Raw genomic sequence first — 18,014 nt, 5'->3', positions numbered from 1 at the left:
CCAGTGTCTGTTGTCTGGCATCCACCTGCTCCTCCAGGTCAGAGCCCTGGACTTCAAGGAGTGGCCACTCACACCTTGGGGGCCCTGGAGAGAGGCTGCTGGGCATGTTTGCCCGGCCTGGCTTCCACCTCAGCCCACAGGAAGGGGTGGAAAAGGGCATCAGGTCACACAAGCACATGACCTCAGACTGAGGTGTCAGCCCGCCAGTTCACAGAGCAGCAAACCCAAGGTGAAACTGTCCGCAGTCAGGTGGAAGGACCATGATGGTGCAGGAGCCTCCACAGCCTGTCCTCTTACCAGGTGACACTAGCAGCACTAACCAAAGCAATAACGGCCAACATCACTATTGTGCCCCGTCTGTGCTGGGCACTGTTCCGGGTGGTTCCACATGTTACGAGGAGCGTGAGAAGTGAGCGCCATGATCATAGCACCTGTTTCACAGGTGTGAGGCCAAAGCACAGAGAAGCTAAGTCATTTTACAGAGGTCACACTGCAGCAGAGGCCCAGCCAGGACAACTCTGGAATCCATGCTGTTAGCCACCAGACCAGCTTGCCGATGGGGCAGAAATGTGTTCATTGCAAAGCATTACAATTTTGCACCAACTAAGCTTTTCCATCCCCACATAATATCTTCATGCTTCCTCTCACTGGGCAGAAAGGGGAGGCCAGGAACTCATGGTGCTTGAGCAAGGTCCCCCTGGGTTCCTGCCAGCACAGGTCCTGAGCCCACTTGTCCTGGTGAGGGTCCTCACACCTCCTGCAGTGCCCTCTCTCTGACTAACTTTTAATTCCATGTGCAGTGGGCGTCATGCCAGCCCAGGGGCCATGACAGAGCCTGCAGTGGAGATCTAAGGCCACATGACCCTGGCCTCAAGAAGTAAGGAGGCTGATGCAGGGAGAAGCCTCTGGGAGGCTGCAGAGCACATGACAGGGACACCTACAGCCACCGGGAGTCAAGGGCACCTTCGCAGAACAGCAGCATTCTAGCTCTGTCCTGGAGGAGGCTGAGGAATTGGCTGGGGACAGAGGAAGCATTGAGTGAGACCCCTCTCCGAAGCCTGGACAAGGGGGAATGTGAGCATGCAGAGGGAGTCAGAGTCACTAAGGTGGGACAGCTCGCGGGGACGGAGGCTTTCTGTCCTTATGGAAGGTGGGCCCACAAAGGCAGGCCTTTAAAAAGGGAAGACTGGGCATGGACCCTCAAATCATCCACCATGGTCCAAAGCATCGGGTGGCAGGCACAAGAGGGCAGCTCTGCCTGCCAGGGCCAACGAGACCGCATCCGTGTGGGGTCCTCAGCTGAACTCCACAAGAGCACCAGGATCTGGAGATGTCACGAAGCCTGATGACTGCCCATGCCTCCATCTGGAGAAACAGGATGACAACATTTACACGGCACCCCGCTCGCTCCCTGTGGGGGTCTGGGAGGAGCCCAGAAGACAGTGTTCACGCCACAGCATTTCCCTGCACCACCCAGGAGGGGAGTTAAAATAGAAGCACTGACTACTGCTGCCAGATATTTATGGGCACCCGCTCCTGTTCTGTCCACCAGTGACAGCCCCCTAGATGACCCACTGTGCTGATCTCTTGGAACCAGAGGACAGCCGAGTCCATCTGCATCCATCTTAATGAGATGCCATTTGGAAATGATCAAGGTCTTTTGTTGTCGTCCTTGTCGTTCTGTTTCATGCTGGACAGAACCATCGCAAGATGCACTAAATAGCCTCCCACAGGGTTTGTTCTGGCAAATGCTGACCTGGCTTATCCTCCTTGTCACGTGCTGCCCTCATACAATGCACCAGCACCAGGGCCAGCAATGTGGAGGAGACACAAGAGGATGCTACTTACAGTCAGCCATGTTCTCAGGCAATCATGATAAGCAAGAGATCTGGGGGCACTCAACGTACTCACAACTCCAGAGTCCCCAGGCCCCTCTCCTGCTCCACCAGGACAGGCCTCTATGGCATGGAAATCTGCAGCCACCACTAGGTAAAGCTGAGTCACTGGGCTAGCTAGATGTTTGGGAGTAAGGGGGAAAGAAATGTCTAATGAAATTTCCAGAAAGGCTCTCCAGCTATGCCCAGGAGAGGTGCACATCCGGAGGCATGCACGTGGCATTTAAATGCATCTTCTGATTTCAGTGTTGCCTGTGGAGGGAAGAGAGCCAAAAACTTGGGAGGGTTTCCCACAGGAGAACAGGGCCTGACCACCCCACAGAGTCATCATTTCCAAGTCAGGAGGCCTCGATGACAAACCACCCTTAGCCCCAGCCATCAAAGCCAGACAGGACAGTGAGGTGAGTCCTTGGGACTCGGCTCGCCAAGGATGCCAGCCAAGGCTGCAGCACAGGGCAGGGGACCCGGGCAGAGCCTGCCTGGTGCCTGGGCTGGGAGAGAGCAGGGGATGCAGGGGCCAGGTGCTCAAGCTCATAGGCAGGCCACCCAACGGGAGAGAGCCCCGGGAAACGAGAGATCTGCAGAGGGTGGGCCAGTCATGGGGCGGGAGTCCCGCATGTGCCTCTGAGGAAACCGGCTGAGAGCGGCACGCGGGGTTTCCAGAAGGCTGAGAACAGTGCCTGCCCCAGCTGCCAGAGGAAAGCCCGCTCCTGAACAGCATCCTCCTCAGCCAGGAGAAGGGCCACCCACCAAGGCAAGTGACCCTCAGCCAAATGCAGCTCTGCTGCGGCCCCAAAGGAGTAGCCTTAACAGGGAGTTGCCAAAGGACCCACCATCTCTGGAGGCCTTATAGCCTCCGTGGGGAGGCAGTGAGGTGGAAAGACAGACCTCCCCAGGCAGACAGGACAAGGGCCTGGGAGAAGGGAAGGAGGGAGGAGAACCTGGGGCCACCCTGGGAGGAGAGTGGGGTCTGGCCAACATCCTGTGAGGTGCTGCCACCACAGGCCTCCCCAGCACATGCTCCTGTTCCTAAGAGCTGCAACAATGTAGCTCCTCACTAGCCCTCTCCCTACCCCTAGCAACCGTGAACCACCAAATCTACCCCTACCTGAATGCCTCCTCTCCCCCACAGAGGCGCCAAACCACCAGGTGAAACACACCTCTGAATGATGAACGTAAGGGATTGAACTCTGCACTTCTGGTTGGCTTATTAAACTCAGAGCTTGAAGAGCTCGATTGGCCCATGCGGGTGTCCCTTACCCGCCCCCCAGTCACCTGTGCTGGGCCATCAGATAAGCCCTTAAAAATCCCCGGACAACAGACGCCCATTGACATCCCTTTCTCGGGGGCCCTTCCCTTGGAAGCTCTGCTTTCTTTCTTTCTGTGACTCTAATAAATCCTGTTGCTTTGCTCTCCCCCTTGGGCTGTGGATTTCATTCTCCCAGTTTTCAAGACAGCCCACCCATCCACTCTCCCTGATGCAATAGCTCTAGAGTAAGGAACACAAGAGTAGCAGCCCGCACAAGGAAAATCTACCACATCTGGCAGCCAACCAAAGACTTCCAAGCCTTCAGAGAACAGGGAAATACAAAAATAGGAAAAGTCGGCCAGAACTGACCCAGAAACTAGACCTGCAGAGACTGACACAGCTACAACATGACAGCATCCTCACGTTCCTGAACCTCAGGAGTGGTTAAGGAGGGATGAGAACATCAGGAAAACACGTGGGTCAAACTCACAGAGTGAAGAGGGCGGCTTGTCACATACAAAATTCAACAGGGCCATCAATAGAAGGTCGGATGTTGCAGAAGAAAAGCCTGAGGTCTGAAACACAACAGAGGGGGGTGGGGAAGGGGGGACTTTAAAAGAGATGAATAGCAGGGCAACTTTAAGTAGCAAAATAAAAGTCAAAACAGTATGCCCAGCCAGGCACGGTGGTTCACCCTTGTAATCCCAGCGGCTCGGGAGGCTGAGGCAGGAGGATGGCGAGTTCAAAGCCAGCCTCAGCGATGGTAAGGTGCTAAACAACTCAGTGGGACCCTGTCTCTAAATAAAATACAAAATAGGGCTGGTGATGTGGCTCAGTGGTCAGGTGCCCCTGAGTTCAATCCCTGGTACCCGCCCCCCAAAAAATAGTGTTCCCAAAGGAGAAGTTAGCTGAGAGGAGGGGAGCAGGAGAGGCACAGAAAAATCACTTAAAAAAACTAATGGCCCCAGGTTTCATGGTGAAAGCTATAAACCAGTGATCCTCAAGAACAAGAACCTTATAGGAAGTCATGGCAACCCAGAAGCAAATTTCTCAAAACGAAGGAGAACAAAAAATCTTAACCACGGCCAGAGAGTGTGCCACTTCATGTTAGAAGAACAAAGGAAAGGATGAGGACAGATTTCTTATCAGCAACCAAGTCGGCTAGGCATGGAGGTACTTTTAAAGGACCAAAAGAAAAATCATCAGCTCGAGAACCCCTCACTCCTGGAAATATGTTTCAAAACTAAAGGAGAAATAAGGATGTTTTCAGATATTCAAACACTGAAAGAATTCCTCACCAACTGCACTACAGGGTGTGCTGAAGACGTCCTTCAAGCACAGAGAAGGGTGGAAGGTGGAGTCCCAAGTCCACACCAGGGGCCCAGAGCACCAGGAGTGGCACCTTCAGGGGTTCTGAGCTCTTTCTTAATTATCAGCAGCATCTCTCCAAAAGATAACGTATTTTAAAAGTAAAACTAGCTGCAGTGCACTGTCAGGTTTGCAACATATAAGAAAATCGTGTGGCAAAAATGGTTCAAGAAAGGACAAACAGAAATGCAGCATCATCAGCCAGACTGAAGGACACGGCCGATCCCCTCAACACCCCGTGCTGCCCTCCGGTTTGGGTAGCCACCCATTCATTCCATATTCCCAGCCCTAACCCGAGGATGGAAACATGCGTGGAGATGTTACAATTTAATTTATGATGTGTGCTGCTCTGTGATAAGGCCGATGATGCGGAGCTCCTCCACCTGGCACATCTCCATACTTCCTGAATTCCCCTCATTGTTTTATATCACCACATCATATCTACTAACCACCTAACTCACCCTTTCTGTCCTTTTGTGATGCTTCTCTGGCTCCCAGGCTTCCGTCTGCCATGGGCATTCTTCTCCGTGACGACGGCCTTCAGGATTTCTTGTACTGGACATGGCTAGCAATTATTTCTATGCGTTTTCTTGTCTGTACATTTGTGCCATTTTGAAGGATACAGCTGCAGTGCAGATAAGTCGAGGTAGCAATAATTTTCTTAAAGATAAAGATATTATCCCTTGTCTTCCTGCTTCGACTACTCTGCAAGACACTCAGTTTTCAAATCTCCTGTTGCTCTGCTGAAGGTCAAGTGTCTTCTGTTCCCCTCTGGCTGCTAGTTCAATACCTATTGACTATATGTCTTGGTGTTTGTTTCTATTGGTACAATTAGATACAATCTCTTTTTCTGAAGGAGTTACTGGTGTATCTGATGATTTGTTTTATTTTTATTTTTTTTTTGTTGATTCTGTAGAAAGTCTTAAATCTGTAGGTTAATGTATTTGATCAGTTTTAGAAAATTGTGGCCAGGATTTCTTTAACAAATTCCTACCCTTATTCATAATCTCAGATCTTTGGGGGAATCTAAAGTATGTATTTAATGAGTGTTTTATTTTGTTGCTGGTTCTCATTCCCGTTTCTGTATTTTTCACCCATTTACCTCAGTCATTTTTAATGGAAATAACATTTCTGTGGTTGCCATTGCTCTTAGATCAGCAATAACAGTTGAGAGCAGACTTTGTGTGGGGCTTGGGTATCATAATCCAACACCCCCTCTCCTGTTGGTTGGTCAAGGGCTATTTGTTTCCTTACTTATTTACTTGTTAGCAGGAGGCATTGCTGAAGTTTCTGTTGCAATGATAGTTTACCTGTGACTCATGAACTTACCTAAAAGTGTTTCTTACAATTCTGCCACTTTATTGCTCTTTTTTTAGAGAGAGAGAGAGAGAGAGAGAGAGAGAATTTTAATATTTATTTTTTTAGATCTCGGTGGACACAACATCTATGTTTGTATGTGGTGCTGAGGTTCAAACGCAGGCCGCATGCATGCCAGGCGAGCGCGCTACTGCTTGAACCACATCCCCAGCCCACACTTTTTTGCTCTTTTGGTGGCTGTAGAGATTGGACCCAGGGCCCAACACATGCCATGCAAGCACTGCAGCACTTAGCTACATCCCGCTCCTTTCCAACGGCATAGGTTGCACCTGCCTCTGCCCAGCTCCTGGTGAGGGCTTCTTGCTGCATCAAGACACGGCGGAGGGCACCAGGTGGTGAGACAGAGCAAAGGTGTAGGGCGCCATCTTTCATGACAAGCCAGCCCTGTGTACATTCATTCACCCACTAATCATGAATGGGCTCATCCACTTATGAGGACAAAGTCCCCATGAACCTCCTGCCTTCAAATGCCTTTAATGTGAAGCTTTGGGGATTCAGTTTCCAACACATGCACTCCAGGGGCAAACATCCAACCATAGCCAGTAGAACGCTCACGGTTGTGTGACGGTTCGTACCACCGGTTGCCTTTCAGAGCTGCACCAGGGTGTTGGGGAGGAGGGTGAGTGTTACAAAGGGCATCTTCCTCAGCAGCTGATGGACACTCTCAAACTTCTGGCAACATTTAGTACTACATGCTCGCCAAATAGAACAGACCTTCTGAAAAGAAAACAAGGAATTATGCCTAAATTATTTGAACAAGATTATACAGCAGCTCATGTATCTCTGTTTATTCACGTTACCTAGAAATTAATTTTTACATTTCTTTAGATTATAGAAAATGTTTTCAGTTTAGGGCTAAAGTCTCCCAAGTTTCTTGGGTTATTTTGTATCAACTAAAATTAGCTTGAATTAAACTACAGTGTCAACCGTGGTCTCTCCTTAATCCCTGCCAAGAAACCATCATGTTCTTCTGGAATTTGACTCATTCTTTCTTTATAAAAGAATCATGCTCTAAAGTGACAGAATCAGAAGCCTGGGACACTGGGAAAGTCTGAACTTACTTTAATTAAGCCACTTTTCTTGTTTTGCCTGACGAGAGAGGAGGAGAGAGGAGAGTCCGTTGTCCATAGTGACAGCTCTCAACCTGCTTCAACGAGGCGCCAGGGTGGCATTGGAACCCTGTGTTTTCTTTTTGATCCTCCAGATAAGATGAGGGCCCTGTGTCCTGAGAAGGCGCTGAGAAGCCTCCTTCCCCCAGTCTCTGGATGGACCTGTTTGTGTTCTTGGCTCCTGCAGGACACAGCAGCTCTGGACACTGTCCCACGGCCCCACTCATTCCTGTGTCAATATAAAAAGCTGAGGACAAGCACTGTTGGTATGTGATTAGCCAGGACGGTTAGCAACGCTGCTTTACCTCACTGTTCAGAGTGCTGTGATTAATACCGTCCCGTGTATCCGTATTAACTCATGCTTCACTCCACACAAAAACTTGGCAGCCATAGTAGAGGTATAAAAATAATCAATGGGAGAGACTATTTTTAGAATGCCAAGACTTTGAATTAAATTCCAGCATGATTATGTAAGGCATGCAACAACAGTCCAGACTGCCAGACAGGCATGCTCAGGGAGGCGTCTCCTGAGCCCCTGAACTCACTGTGAGGTCAACGTCAGCGGAAATAACCTGGGACAGCAGTACACTCCCGTCTGCCAAGGGTGCATCTCCCTGTGGAGCTCCCTGAAGGGTCACTGTTAGAAGACACAGGGTACACAGCCAAAGGGGCAGGCAACTTAGCGAGAAACTGTCCACCATGTCACCCTTGTTCTCTTAGACGGTTGAATGGGAGGATGGGGAGGTAGAGTGAATCATGGTAATAATTCTATGGTAATAAGTGTTAGAGATAATATGGAAAAGATTAGAACCGTGCCTGGCATATGATAGGGCCCTCAAAGAACCTGAAAGATTGGACACGAAATGAATCCAGAGAGATCCAGAAAGGCAGGCTGGAGCCTCCGTATCCTCTGGAACACAGCAAGGACATCCCCCAGGGGATTAGTCTGAGGTCAAGGTGGGTTCTAAGAAGGGCCCACTGCCCAATTCCATCCAGGAGCCATCACAGGGGACACAAATCTAGGCACAACACAAAGTCGGCACAAGCTTCAAGGGGCCTTTCTCCTTGGGTTCTTCTCAGAACCCATTTTCTCTTCCTTGGAGTGAAGTGTGCCAAGACTGAAACCAAGCTGAGGAACGGGTGTGTGGTTGGTGTGCAATTCAGGACGAAGGGGCCATGGAACAGTGAAGGTGTTCAGAGCCGCTCTGTCCTGCAGGAACCAAGAACCCACTGTTACCCTGGACACCCGCCTGTGGCTTGCTGGCATTGCTGGCTGTCATTCTCAAGGGACCTGTGTGCAGCAAGTATGGCATGTGCAACGTGGTCCAAGAGTAGGCAGGGGAGTTTAGATCCCTTGGCCCTGAGCACTCCTAGGAAGAGGTGCTGCTCTGGGTCCCGGGCATATCGTGCTTTACCTCCTAAACTCATGCTTCTCTGGGCCAGATGGAGTTTATGTGGCATCTGTGGGTAATTGTCAGTAGATATCCACCCACCATCTGGGGGATGCTTAATTATTACCAAATATAGTTACACAGTGATATAGGACAAGGGGGAGAGGGAGGGGAAGAGAAGAGTTTAATATCCAATGTTCCTGAAAGTTGAGTTTTTCCAATAATGAAATGGTTAGCTGGGAAGATGAGTCTGAATCTGAACTGGTAGGTTAAGTTGAAAGAAGTCTCCAAACTAAATGTGAAATTATCTCTTTTTTCAAAGAACAGGACATGATCTTTGAAACTGGTGTTTTATTTAGTGGAAATGTTAATGTCTTACACGCATGACCAGATTTCATAGGTTCTTTAGTGAAAAGTGTACTAAAAGGTGCTTCTTTTAAATAGAGACCAAAGTTTTAAGATGTTTCTTTTAAAGGGAGACAGAAATTCTCTCTTCTTAATTCTTTTCATAGGTCAAGATCCTTCTTGAACTTCTAAGACTGCCTCTTCTTGGAGTCAGTTTCCTGGGGGACACTGCTGTGGTTTGGGTGTAGTAACCATGTCCCCAAAGTCCACATGTTAAAGTCTTGGTCCCCAGGTGTCTGTGGTAGGAGTTGTGACTTTTGGGAGGTGGGGCTTATGGGAGATTCTTAGATCCCTGGGGATGGCCATGCAGGGGTTGTGGGGCCCAGTCTCTCTGTCTGCGCAGGCCCCAGGCTTAGAAGGGGGAGTTGCCCCTGCGCATGCTGTAGCTGCCACCCTCCCCATAACTGGGCTGACACGGGTGCCATGTTGTTGAACAGCCAAAGCTCTGAGCTAAATGAACCTTTTATAAGTCAGCTGCTTCTGGTATTTATCTGAAGCTGAATAATCTCTCTCTCTCTCACACAAACACACACACACACACACACACACACACACACACCATTTACTTCATCTAATCAACCTCATAGTATCGGCATTTGGGGCTGGATAATTCCCACACATGGAGGCCGTCCTGTGCTCTAAGGCAGGTTTCCCAGTACCTCTGGTCTCTGTCCACCGGAAGCCAGGGTCCCCCTCTGGTGGTGATAACAAACAACGTCTGCAGACATTGCTGCATGCTCTTGGGTTGTAAGACCAAATTAGTTTCCACAAGAAGCCATCATTCATACCTTAGCTCTCATGCTGCTCTTGGGGACCGTGCAGGTGAGAATCCCAGCCTGTGTCCCACGTCCCTAGCCGGGGGCAGAGGGTCTGACCCATGGACTCATCCACTCCGTTGTGCTGAAACAACCCAGGACCTGCCTCCTCGTTGGTTTCCTCTCCTTTTCCGTTCTCAGAAACCAAGCCAGAAGGGCAACCCTGCAGGAGAACTTGGCTCAGGTGGCAGCCACACTAGGACCGCTGTGCTGAGTGCAGTCCTTCACAAGGCGCCCAGCGCTGGGAGGTAGGTGCCGGCATCACACCTGTTGGTACTTGGGGTCACTTGCCACCACAGCTTTCCATTCATGCTTTGTCATCCCCAAACAGCCAGGAGAGAACCTGGGGCCCAGAAAGGGGACGACTTGCCCAAGACAGCCCAGAACTCAGAGCCAGAACTTGGATCATTCTCCGATCCGGGCCTCTCCCTGGGCACCAGGACAGTCAGCCCCCCACTGGTCCCAGCCCTGCAGTGTGGTCATTGGTTGTTTACAGGAGACACACAGGCCTCCAGGAGGCCCCAGCTTCAAAGCCCACAGTGAGAGGCCCCCTGGGCCCCATTTCCACTCCAGCCTCTGGGTCCTCCCCTGGGTCCTCCCCTGGGTCCTCCCCTCCATCATCTCTGAAGACGGTGATTGACTTGGGTCCTCCCCTGGGTCCTCCCCTCCATCATCTCTGAAGACGGTGATGGACTTGGGTTCTGCCCTTTCCTCCCTCATCTACTCGGCCTTCAGAGATTTTTGAAATATTGTCTCAACAGTGAACCTGTGGCCTTCCCGCAGGTCTTGTGCCCGTGTCTCTGGGAGCCTGTGGCCTGAGCCCCACCCAGGGCTCTGCACCATGTCTGCCTGTGAGTCAGACTCAGGGTCCCTGGAGGGTCTGGCGGAAGGAGGAGGGGCTTTCCTTCGCACTTGGTCTGTGACTCTGCAGCTTCCCCACCTGCTTGTCTTGTCTTTCCAGCAGCTGAAAACTAATAAATAGTAAGACCGACTTTGCTAGTGTTTCCTAGCACTCTCTCCCAAGGCCCAGGCAGGCAGCTGCAGGCTGTGTTCATGGTGAGCAGTAGCCACCGGCAAGCAAGCACACACCATCATGGGGACACTGCAGCCTTGGCGTGGACTGCTCCTGCGCCTGGCAGACAGCAGGACGGAGCAGTGCAGGACCCCAGGGACATTCACAGAGCCTGGGTGACCACAGCTGTGCTTACTCCCTCCAGGGGCAAGTGGCGTTGGGGAGGGGTGTGTCCACCTCTCCACGGCAGTGGCCTTTGAGCTGTCTCAGGTGCTTTCCCCACCAGACACTCACTCCCCCAGACCTCTACTGGGACACATGCTCTCTGTTCTTGCCTTCCCCTGTGGATCTTGGAGTAAATGACTGAAGAGCAAAGAATGGCCAACAGAGACATTATCACCCAAACACAGGACCAAGAAAGAGGGCCAAGGACTAGGATGAGCGACAGCCGTCAGGGTTTTACAGAAACACCAGACAGATGCAGACCCTCCAGCAATGCTGTCCTGGGGCCAGGAGGGAGGTTGGTGATAAGGCCCACACCAGAGAGCCACCCCCATCACCCCTCTGGCTGCTCTGGGCAGGAACCAGGGAAGATCTGAGCCTGAGCCTCGGATCCCCACAGACACCATGGCAGGAACGGTTCCCTGGGAACTGGCCTTCCATGGGTGCCCCTGGTTGACCTAGGCCAACTGTTAAACACTTTTGATCAAGAGGAAAAAAAATCCCTCTTGTTTAGATGTGAACGTGAATTAAGAAGGCAAGAGAAGGGAACAGTTCAATTCTAGCATGAATTCTCCGAGAACCCAAGAATCACCAGAGATAGAGATAACGGTAAGTTCCATGCTCGGGTGGGAAATGTGGGTGATCTCTTCCTCTGACTTCTGAACCATTCGCTGGTGACTCAAGGAGAATCCCTTCCTGCAGTGGAGGCCTTGCTGACATGGGCTGCAAAAGCCAGGAGGGCAGGAAGGGATCTAAAAATCAGGAGTGACAAAACTGTCATGTAAGTTGCAAGTGATCTGGTTTAATTTAGGAGTCAGGTTGCATTTATGCGCACATCCCCAGAGTACCTCTGACTTCAGGTGTTCTTCGGTGGAAATGAGGCACCTTGAGCTCCAAGCATCGTCAGATGCACATGCCCCTGGGACACTGGGGGATCGCGGTGCCCTGTACTTGGTGGCCCTTAAGTGAAATGAGGCACCTCGGGCTCCAAGCATCGTCAGATGCACGTGCCCCCGGGACACTGAGGAATCGCGGTGCCCTGTACTTGGTGGGGGAGCCTGTGGCCCCGGAAGTGGCCCTTAAGTCCTGCTCACGCCTCGGTGGAACTTGCTGCTCGCCAGGGTCCTGCTTCTCCTGCAGAGATACATTTTCATTCCCATGCCCTCTTCTCCTTCCTCTCCTCTCTCCCAGGGAGAACAGTTCCCCTCCCCTCCAGGTTGCGTCCACCCTCCCAGAACCTGCTCCTACCAGTTGCCTCCCCATCTTCCGTGTTTCCATCTTCCTTCTCTGGGGATGTCTCCGACCTTCATCTGTAAACAGGTCCAGTCTTCACATCACTGAGATCCGAACATTCCTCTTGTCTTTGCCAGCGTTCCTGAGTTCTACTTGAAGTCCTATCACTGACTGGAAACTCTCCATCAGACACATCCCCTGTTAGTCTCTGCTCTTACTTCCAAAGGTTGAACTCAGGACATAAGGGCTTGGGCAGAGGCCCTGCAGAGCTGGGGCCCGGGTCCCTGAGGAAGAGGTACTATTCATGGCCCACCAGATGCTGGTGCCACAGAGCAAGGGAAGGACCCCATGGAGCTCAGGATATGGGAACCTGGAGCCGGGCTCAGCCAGAGTGCAGGCCACCAGGAACATGACAAAAGGGGACAAACAAGACCTCTCCCTGCTCCAGCCCCCCAGCATCCTCTTGGCCTTTGGGCAGAGCCTCATGGGAGCAAAGCGTGTTTGCAGAGCCCAGACCTGAGGAAAACATCTCCTCACTCTCCACCACCTGGCTCTCGATCAGCCTCCTGCCAAGCTCTTTTGCACACCTGTGAATTTACACACCTGTGAATTTACACACACAGCACCAACACCTCTGTCTTCAAGGCTTCACCTAACAAACGCAGTTCCTTTCACATGAATGAAGACCCTCTGTTCTGGAAAAAGGGAGATATAAAGTTCCAAAAGCATGCAGCCTCACTCTGGGGGACAGTTATGCAACCCACCTCTGAGGAATCAATCACTCCCCATGTTCTGGTCCAGCCCCACCTCAGATCCTCTCACCCAGAGACGAAATTGTGAGGTCGACCATCAACTGTGGTTAGTAGAGAAATAAGAGAAGGAGAGAAGAGAGAGAAGCTAGGCCTCGGACTTGGGTGGGGTAGGTGGCAGGAAGACACATGCAGGACAGCTCCCACACGTAGGAGACTCAGTGCCTGGGTCTCAGCTGGCTCATGGATCCCCTCTTCTATGTCCACACGGGTGTCCACAGCCCGCAGCCTTGACTTGTAGGCATCCCAGGACTTACCTGGTTGGGTGGCCCACTTCTTACTCCCGAGGGTCTGAACCCTCTGAGGTCCTGTACTTCCTGCCAGCTGCCCGTTAACTTTTAGAGATGGAAACATCACAAGATGCCCCAGAGATTCTCCTCATTCACAGAGGTCAACTTCCCTGTCTGCACCCCGGGCAGCCACCCAGGTCCCTCTGATTATCAAGGCCAACCGTTCCAGCCAGGGTGATGCCTGCTAGGCCCAGGGTCTGAGGAGCACGATGCCAGACAGTCTCGACTCCCAGTTCAATGAACAGTCCACTTCAGGTGTCCACCAGCAGAGGCAACGATGCAGGCACAGGAAGCAAAGTTCTGAGGGTGGCTCCTAAGGGACCTTCTGCCACCCTTCAGTCCCTGCCTAGGTGCTCTGGTAAGGCTGAGCTGGCCGCATCCCTCTGCCTCTACGGTGAGCTACACCGTCCTCCCAGCCAGCCTCAGTGGATCCTCCTTCAGCCCCAGCCCTCCACCAGGCCAGCTTCTCCTGGGCTGCCAGGTGTGGTGACATGGTGACACCACTGGCTCAAGCCCACTGATAGTCCCTTCTTCTGTAACAGTGGGCTGGGCAGAGGAGTGCTGAGGAGAACGCTGCATGAGAACAGAGGCCCTCTGTTCCAGAGTCTCAGTCACCCTCCTTCCTTCGGGGACCAGGACTGACACGGCTCCTAGTCCCGTCATTAGGGTTTGGAATCACCCGGCTTGACAATTGCTGGGCTCGGTCACCGAACCCCTACTTCTCTCAACCCCAACAACCACCTTCTAACATTCTGTCACAGGAGGCCTGAGGAGGCCACTCCAGGCTCTGCCCAGTCCTCCTTCTCTGCTGCCCCCTGCGCCTGGGTTCTGAGCACCAAGACAGAGACTGGGTGCTGAATGGAGTCAGGACGATGAGATGGCCATGAACGGGGACCACAGAGGCGGGACACGGTCCCCCGGAAGCAGACGGGCACCTGTGTTTGGATATGGGTGAAGAGGGAGAGAGGGCAGTGGGGAGAGAGAGAAAGCTGTCAGAAATTCTTGGACCTTGCAGTCCTCAAAAGAGAGAAAATAATCTTCAGTATCCAGAAAATGACGACAAGTAGAATTTCACAAATAAAAATCATAATAATAATAATTTTAAAAACCCGCTATGTGGGCCGAGGAGCCGGCCTGTCCTGCTTTGTTTTTTAGTTAAATCTCGAAGATGCTTCACACGCTGCGGCGGAGTCTGAACATCTAGATGACAGCTGGGGACAGGGGCAAGAGGTGACCTTCAACCTGGGAGGCACAGCCAGCCATCCCCACAGAGCACCCAGGGGTGCTGCCGAGAGAAGAGGAGGCAGTCCCCTGGGGGCAGCACTCGAGCAGAGAGGGTGCTGCCAAGGGGAGACCCCCACGTTGCCCAGCGCTGCACCCAGTGGAAAATGCAGGGGGAGGAGGCAGCTCAGGGCCCAGGCACTGCCGTGTCCCCTGCCCTATTGGAAGGTCCCTGAACTATTTGGGAAGGGAAGCCGTTGGGGGATGAAACAGTGACTCAGGTGAGCATCGCAGACAGTAACCAGAACAGCAGTGCCACCAAACCTGTGCCTGGGAGATTGCACAGAACCTCCCTCTGCAGTCAGGACCACAGACAGCCTGTCGGCAGGAGAGTCTGTGGCGGCTCAGGTGGCCCTCCAGTGCCCTCACAGTCCGTTCCCAGCCTGTGCCGCACAGGAAGCACGCTCTTCCAATTGGCAGATCTCTCTGAGCCGCGTGATAGAGCTCGTTGGGCCCTGACCCTGGCTGTACAGCCAGTCTGAGCTGTGCCTGTCCCCAGCCGCTCGGAGAGGCAGAGGGGGATGTGGCACAGAGTTCCGCCATGTGAGCGACCTTGGGTCCTGGACCAAGCAATTCCCTATTTTTGTGGATGCAGCTGAGAGCACCACGCCACACCAGAGCAGCTCTAACCTGCTGCAGTCTCTAGTCAGGGGAGCCCTTCAAGATGGCGGTGGCTGTGCCCCGAGTTACGTCAGAGCAGGTCCAGGCGTCAGACCACCGTCGAGAAAATCTGTGTCCTCCCCTCCCTGCGACATACAGACACATACACACACAACACACAGGCACACACAGCATGCACACACGTGTATGCACATGCATACAGGTACACAGGTACACCCACAGGCATGTTGCACACGTTTGCTCTCCGCACGTGCACACCCACACAGTTACTTCAGAGGCCAGTGGGGGCACTTCCAGTCTGCTCCTCCGCAGCTGAGCAGCTCCAGCCCAGCCTTCAGCACTGCCTGCTCCTGTGCCTTTGCCTGCCTGCCTCCTGACCAGCCTGTGCACCCTGGAGGTGGGCCTGTTTCCCTTCTCCACCCCCACTGCAGGCAGGGGGGCCTGGTTCTCGTGGAGCCAGTGTGTGCCAAAGACCTCCCTGGCTCTGCCTGCCCCTTTCTCCTCAAGGAACGTGGTAAAACCTAAACTCAACAGCTGCTTCCACGCAGGATGTGGGAGGCTGGGGCAGCCTGGGGCTCCGGCTGCAGTGAGCAGAAGCGAGTTCAGATTTAAAGTCACATGTTCTCAGAGCTGAGGCTGCTGACTTGGTTTAAATGTCCAGTATCTGGTAAGAGAGGAGAGGTTGAATTTTTATTTTCACAGCCTAGGACTGGCCCCCAGGTAGGGGGAAGCTCATTAACTCATTAGCTAGTGCCTCCAAACCTCACGGACAAAGCAGGGGTCACACGCTCTCTTGGTCCCAGGTCCACTCCAGAGTGCTCTGAGCTTCTCCAGACGGCCTCATGTTCCTTCTTCTGGCTTCTCACCGCCACAGTGCAGAGATTTGCTCAGCTTGTCTGGTCTCGGTGGATGCTGAGGATGCCAGATGCCTGATGGGAACTTGAGTCGTGACTGTAAAAGCATAGATCATCCCTGTCCCTGAGACAAAGCAAATTCAACCACTCACCAGCGTCTGGAGCTGAGGTCAGCCAAGGATGCTCCATGACTTCACCCTGGCTCTCTCCTCCTCCACCATATCTGCATTTTCTGGGTGTTTCTGGGACCTCGGGGAAGGTTCTGGTGCAGCCCTCGATCATTTTAATCAATGTGCTAAGTGACAGTTCCTGCGGCACTGGATCACACTGCAAAAACCTGGCACGCCAACAGCTAATTGAAGGTACCCGGCTGGGACATGTGACTCAGCCTTGTGCATTTCCAGCATAGAAAGTGTTTACACACCCTCCTCTGCCGCCTCGCCTACTCTCCACGCTCTCCTGTGGCTAGTTAGGAGAGGACAACACAAGGAGGGAGAAACAGAACTATCCCCATAGCCTGGGACAGCTGAAGCCTTATTTGCAAATAAAAAACACTGGAATATTCCATTTTCATTGTCTTCACAAAGACTTGCACTCACAAGACCCAGATTAAATTTCCTCATAAGCAGAAAACACTAGTGTGGCTCACAAGAAATATGCAGGAAGAGACCAGCCGCCCTGGGCGCTCTCCAGGGCACCTCGCCTGCCTGTTTACCATAGGATGAAGCCATGTGCTTCACAGAGAGGTCCAGTCTGGCCACATAGTGGGAGAAACATGACCCTGGAGTTCAGAACGCAGAGCCCTGGTGGGTCCCCTGAAAGCTGTGTCTCCGTGCAAAGTCCTCCAGCTCTGAAACCTCAGATCTGAAGTCCATGAAGGAACGAATGGATGAACCGATGTCTGTGGGGAAAGGGATGGACCTGGAAATCACCGCCTTGGGACCATCCTATGGAAGTGTGTCCTCAGAGGCCGAAGAGGGCTGGGACCAAGAGACCGAGCACCCTCGGGAGCTACAGCAGGGATCCAGCTCCTCTGGTCCTGAGGCAAAATACAGAAACAGGAAGCTCTGTGCCAGCTCGGCCACCCCCTCGTGCATCTGCCCAGCCTGGCACTGCACCCGTACACTTGCCACCCACCCAATGCAAACAGGCCCCGCCACAGCAGCATCCAACAAGAGGCGGGAGGTTCTCAGGGACAGGGGCACCTTCCCACTCCCCACAAGGAGGCTGCGCTGCTCACCATGCACATAACTGTCCCTGTGACAGGGATCTGGGGAGAAGGAAAGGAAGAGGAAGGAAGGCGCAGCTAAAGAAAGGGAAAGGGACCAGCAAGTGAAGGAAGCAGGAAAGAAGGATGCGTTGGGCTGGGTGCAGCAGCATCACCTGCGACTTGGTCTCCTCTCAGGACCACCTTCCTTGGCTACGGCCCGGGCCCAACCTAAGACTCAGGCAGCTCAGATTGTCTCTGAGATCTTGCACTTAATGCCCTGGAAAATGATCCCACAGGGCGATGGATGAAGGGTCGCTAGGAACATGGTGTGTTCTGCAGGGAGCACAGAGATGCAGGAAGGTCCCTCCATCAGCTTGCACGGCACCAGAGCTGCCCAACCTTGGTTGCACTGTCCTTCTCTCCTGCACAGTCACCACTGGTCTGGACTCCCTGCCACTCCCTCCTCCTACCCACATGCTCAGTTTTAGGGGCACTAGGATATGGGAGCCATGAGCTGAGGGCCACTGGCAGGGGCTGTGTCGGCCCCGCCCCCGACCGTCACTTCTGCAAATACACGTCTAAAATGGCATTTTTGGTTTTCGTTCTCATTGCACATAGACTTTAGCTTTTCAGAGCAGTTTTAGGTTCAAAGCACATTTGAGAGGAAGGTGGAGATTTCCACACATTTCCTCCCCAGCAGCCATGCATCCCCTCTGTCAATGTCCCCCACTGAGTGGCACGTTGGTCACCGTCACTGAACCACCTTAACAGGCGTGATCCCAGCGAGTGCAAGTCCCATTAGGGCTCACTCTGGGACATCCTGTGGGTTTGGGCGAATGTGTGATGACCAGCAGCACCAGGGAGGGTCACAGT

The sequence above is a fragment of the Urocitellus parryii genome, chromosome 1 (genome assembly GCF_045843805.1).
Source record: "Urocitellus parryii isolate mUroPar1 chromosome 1, mUroPar1.hap1, whole genome shotgun sequence".
Classification (NCBI taxonomy): domain Eukaryota; kingdom Metazoa; phylum Chordata; class Mammalia; order Rodentia; family Sciuridae; genus Urocitellus; species Urocitellus parryii.
Note: the sequence above shows the minus strand (reverse complement) of the source record.